Source organism: Choristoneura fumiferana, chromosome 8 (assembly GCF_025370935.1).
Source record: "Choristoneura fumiferana chromosome 8, NRCan_CFum_1, whole genome shotgun sequence".
Taxonomy (NCBI): Eukaryota; Metazoa; Arthropoda; class Insecta; order Lepidoptera; family Tortricidae; genus Choristoneura; species Choristoneura fumiferana.
Window position 1 is genome coordinate 15,085,982 of NC_133479.1, and position 6,000 is coordinate 15,091,981.

Below are 6,000 nucleotides of genomic sequence, written 5' to 3' on the forward strand. Positions count from 1 at the left end.
TGTCAAGGTTCAATTTTGTTGACATATTGATTTTAGATACGAGATTTTTTCAAAGTAGTGACGAAATATTTATGATGTGTACTAATATCACTTATTTTCAAATTACAAGGCAATCTTGTCGCCAGTGACATCTGTTACATTAAAACCTTCCTCGCACCTAATCTGACATGAAAAACAAAAAGTCAGAATCAAACACGTTTGCATAATAAAAAATAATATTGCCTAATACTTAATTAAACTAAGCTGTTACAAAACCGACCGCAAAGAAGATATTAAACATAATTATTCCATTACTAATCAAAATGCTAAACTGATTAATGTTGCGAAAGTTTAAATGACTAATATAGATTCAGCGGACACTATCAAGATCAACAAGGGCTTATGAGTAATGTTGTTCGCAGAATTAAGTATCGTTTTAAGATCGCTACTCATTAATTGGCATCTTATGGCGTGGCGCGAATCATTCTTCAAATACACAGGATGTTTGGGTTTGAGAATAATTGCGGAAGAAATGGCTTTTCGTGCAAAATATGGAGTTTTAAGTAAAATATTGTGATAAGTTGAATATTTCTTGAGGAAGCTAAGCATCAAGGGCAGTATTTTTAATTCGAATTAGAAGTTCCAATTAAAGGGATCAAAGTAATAAAAAGTAGGTACTTACTCGTATTTTGAACGATAGATCTTGAGAAATATATACGATAGGGTGAATATAATGTTTTTCAAATAGATTTGCAGAAATATGCATTTTAACGTTTGTTCAAAGTAAAAAGTAACATAAATAATATATTTATATTTTTTGTTTCTTCTTTCTGCAATGTGGCGATCTGTGAACTCAACACAATAAGCCACTTTTTTGTCTTTTCATGTCTCTGTCATCAACTGAGAAATACTCCACTGAGCATCCCTTCAAGTGCTGTCATTGAACCTGCTTGGTAGAGCAGGGACACTGAATAAATAAAATAAATAAAAAAATAATAAACAAATTTTTGTCGCTATTATTATAAATTGTTTTTAGATATATACTTTGCCATTTTAAAGCGATTATACTGTTACATTTAATTTCATTCGATTTCGTACTGTTTTTTACTTCAATTTATTTTAATTGGATTTCATTTTGTCCTTATAACTATGATGTCAAATACTGATTTGTGGAGCTCAATATTGTATTTTGTATTGGATGCCCATAGATTTTAATGTACTAAAATGATGACGTATATTTCAATTAGTACATTTTAGAATAATGCGCCTTTCCAGCTCCGCCTGTATATCCAACTAATTCCCAGCGTCGGTCGTGTCGTCGATATTATGTTTCGCTCCATTGTCTGTTTTATATTAATTAGTTCCTCGCCGAACTCTGACGACCGAATCTACCATTTTTGAACCTTAAATACCTTAGGTATTTTTTGTAGGGTTCTCCAGGACATATTTAAAGTACAGGACATATTTAAGATCTGATATCTACTCCACTACCACATGGGAAGGCACATGGAAGTTACGTCTGTGCGACACATATGCGTATTTAAACTATATTATTATTATTTGTTTTTTAATAGCAACACCTTACGTTCGCTCTACGTCTTTAACATTCAAAGACAAGCCATCTTTGGCTTGATTGTTCCTCTAAAAAAATAGGGTAGATCCTGAAGAAAGTTTTTTTTTAATTAGAAAGAAACGTTAGTAAACTGTAAACAAGTTTAATATGTTAATAGCAAGCAAAAAATAAAGACAAAAAACCGACCAAGAGCGTGTCGGACACGCCCAAAATAGGGTTCCGTAGCCATTACGAAAAAATTAAGTAATATTAATTCTGCAAGAATCTTGCAAGTTTAGGTATATTTTATACCTTAGGATGCTATTTACTCATAAACTACTAATAATTCTCAAGCAAACTTAGCCGTTATAGTTTTCCTTGAAAGTTTGATATACTTACTACCATCTTGAATTTTTTCAAATTTTTCCACCCACCGTTTTAGAGTTTAGAGGGGGGCGCTCGATTTTAATGAAAATTTGCACTTTAAAGTTGAATATTTCGCAAACAAATCACTGAATCGAAAAATCATCTTAGCAAACCCCTAAAAGCAAGGTATTAAAAGACCTATCTAATGATACCCACCACTATAGGGTTGGATGAGAAAAAAAATCACCCCCACTTTACGGGGAACCTTAATTTTTTTATTTTTAATTGTACCATTTTGTCGGCATAGTTTACCTATATATCCGTGCAAAATTATAGCTTTTGGCTCCGGAACCCTAAAAAGTAGTAAAAATATTATGAAATGTAATACAAAACTTACCCCCTCAAAAAAAAGTTAGCTAAAAAACCGAACAAACTTGTGCCTCTATTTATGTAGAGGCACAAGTTTGATGGTTTGCATGCAAACATGCTTCTAGTTTGAATATATATTAGGTATATTCGTTAGTGCAAATGAATTATAGTCTCAGGAAATCCCAAACTCAGTTGGAGCTCGTCACTCGCAGACCACATTAGTCTAGACCTAAGTGTTTAGTAGTTGTAATCATATTCTTTATAATTATAACTTTGAAGCACCTAACTCTCACGAGGAAATCCCAAGCACAGTTGGAGCTCGTCACTAGCACACCACATTAGTCTAGAGCTAAGTGTTTAGTAGTTGTGGTCATATCCTTTATAATTATAACTATGAAACACCTAACTCTCACGAGGAAATCCCAAGCACAGTTGGAGCTCGTCACTAGCAGACCACATTAGTCTAGAGCTAAGTGTTTAGTAGTTGTGGTCATATCCTTTATAATTATAACTATGAAACACCTAACTCTCACGAGGAAATCCCAAGCACAGTTGGAGCTCGTCACTAGCAGACCACATTAGTCTAGAGCTAAGTGATTAGTAGTTGTGATCATATTCTTTAAAATTATAAGTATGAAACACCTAACTCTCACGAGGAAATCCCAAGCACAGTTGGAGCTCGTCACTAGCAGACCACATTAGTCAGACGCAAACAAAGATTCACAATCCCAAATCTTTTAATTGGCATTAAGTATTACGACAGCGGATGACTTGCCTAATCCGTCGTCTAATGATATAAACATAGAGCTGATATAACCGCCGTGCGACCATATTTTTATACTATTCGATATTCTATCAAAATGTTTTGCTTCTCAATTTATTTTACCCTGTGTATCGAATATGTGTAAGTAAATGTCTCTCTCTCTCTCTCTCTCTCATATTATGTGTAAGAAACGGCGAAAATCGGTCGTGGATAAATATATACAGATGAACTGACGGTCGTAATAAAATCGTTTGAAAAGTAAACGCAGAATTTATGGGTATTAACCTAATGTTCCACAATAAATTAAAGAGATTGAAACAAATAAGTCTACTATCCACCTAAATGCATCGTTTTTCTATAGTGTATTGTTTCTCGAAAATACAAACTGAGACATGGATGCACAGAAAAACCAGAAAAGAGACCAGCGCTGGGAATCGAACCCAGGTCCTCAGCAATCCGTGCTGCGTGCTATAACCCCTACACCACCGCTGGACAGGAATCTAGACACAAATTTTTCCTATGCATACATATCTCAGGTTGCTTATTTCTACTACGCTACTTATGCAGCAGCACTAGCGACATCTATGTTCCGCTCTCATCGAGAGACGTCACACTGTTTCGGAACCAACCGTTCACCCAGACAAGAGATGTCGCTAAGATATGTATGCATAGGAAAAATTCGTGTCTAGATTCCTGTCCAGCGGTGGTGTAGGGGTTATAGCACGCAGCACGGATTGCTGAGGACCTGGGTTCGATTCCCAGCGCTGGTTTCTTTTCTGGTTTTTCTGTGCATCCATGTCTCAGTTTGTATTTTCGATATGGTTTCACGAGATACCCGTAAAAGTAACAAATTTGGAGTTGAAATAAAAAATACAAAAAGACTCCAAAAAAAACAATTATATTGTTTCTTTCTTACTTCATTTAATAAAATAATGAGAACGAAATTTAGTGTTTAATTTTTCTAACTTCACTCCAGCGTACCTACATATATGCACGTAGGCACCTACATATGTTGCAAACCACATTCACGCCATCGATGTGAAACTATCAACTTATTTTTATTTGCCATCAAAAAATGCAAATAACCGAGACACAAAAAAGAAAAAAAAAAGAAAAAATGTCTTTGCTTATCGTGTAGTGCAGTCATTGTACTCATATAATTTATATTTTCTAACAATCCACTCTATAGACTTTCTACTGTGAATTCCATTCTAATCTGTCACGTCTAAGAGGTCGGCGGTGTAAAGTTCATCAATGCTGAATTCAATTATCGATTACACCATTGTGTTCCGCTCTTTCGATTTATATTTAAATACCAGCCGTTTACGAGAAACGCATTATGAAATAAGATAACTACGAGTATTTGACGAAATGGACCGCCCGCGCGTTGTTTTCGCTATTTAGAAAGTATAGTTTTGAGAAGTCGGTGGTGATTTTATTAGTTTTTTTTTAAATGTCAGATGAAAACTGAAGCTGTGTTATTATTGGGCTCTTGAACAGAGGGTTGTGGTTTCAAGTCAAGGCTTGCACTTCTGAGTTTTTAATTTTTACTTGTTTATTTGAAGTAAAACCGCGAAGAAACCTGTATGAGCCTGCGAAGTAATTGCCCGCACTAGGCTCGCGTGAAAATAACCAACCCTACCCGAACAATCCAACAAACAAGCCTCTGTTCAATGGTGGGACATGGAGGCCGGAAATGATAAAGAACTGAAAATCAATTTATAAGTTTGTAAACATTAAGATGCATGTGTTTAAGTTTAAAAATTATAAGCATCGTAACAGAACTTTGGCTAAGTGCGTAACGGGTTATCATTGGGACTTAGTATTTTTAGTACTCACCTAGGTATTAAATTTACATTTAGACTCATTTTATTTTATTTAATTTAGCCTCATCGTAGCCATGGCTCAACTAAGTGAACTATTTATATGATGTAACTAACTTTCGTTTCGACGTGAAAGACGAACAAACACACACACTTTCGCATTTATCATAATCATAATCATTTATTTGCCATATTATGTACATAAGTATACATGCAAATATATATAAATTGAAGTCGGTTAAAATTATAATTTACAATACGATATACATATATTACTTGAAGTTTTTGTTTACAGCAACACTTGATCATTCAAAGTTTTATTAAAAGAAAAAATTACAAATACTGAATGTCAATTTAAATAGAAATATATTAATATTTACAGAAGTAATTCTATTATGTCTAATCTAGTGCCTTTGCAAAAAAAATGTAAAATAAGGTCTGCCTAAAAAATATAGCTTCAGATTTCTGTCAAATGTACAATGTATCGCTACAGTCTTTTATTAATATTAATATGAATTTATTAATTTAAGATAAAGGTAAACAATAAATAAATATCACGGGGCACTTGACATCAATCTACCTAGTCCGAAAATAAGCAAAGTTGTGTTATGGGTACAGGCAACAGATAAACATAGTTAAATAGATAGATACATACTTAAATACATATTTAAGCACCAATGACTGGGGAACAAACATTTGTATTTTTCATACAAATATCAGCCCCGACCAGCAATCCCAATCTTATTCACTTTAATTCCAACTACTTCCGGAAATCGGTATATACTATTCTTATTATGTTATTCATTAAAATCCATTATTTATTCCACTTAATGATTAAAAAACAAAGGACTATAACACAGAAGCGCCCAATTATGTAACAGCGTTGTCACAAACAAAAATGTATCGATCGAGCAAGCGACGCGTCGATTTCCTTGGTGGTCTGTGCGGCTCACGGTAATCTGTCATCTGAACTGTCAAATTACTAACGGGCAAACGACCGATCGGCTACCGAACTTGTTGTAGATAACACAGCTGCACTGGCTCAAAGAGTAGGGTTGGACGAGAAGGTTAAGTCTTCTATGGTCTTCGAGAGAAATAAACATTTTAGTGCTCTAAATCGGAACAAACCTACGCAAACTATTATCAAC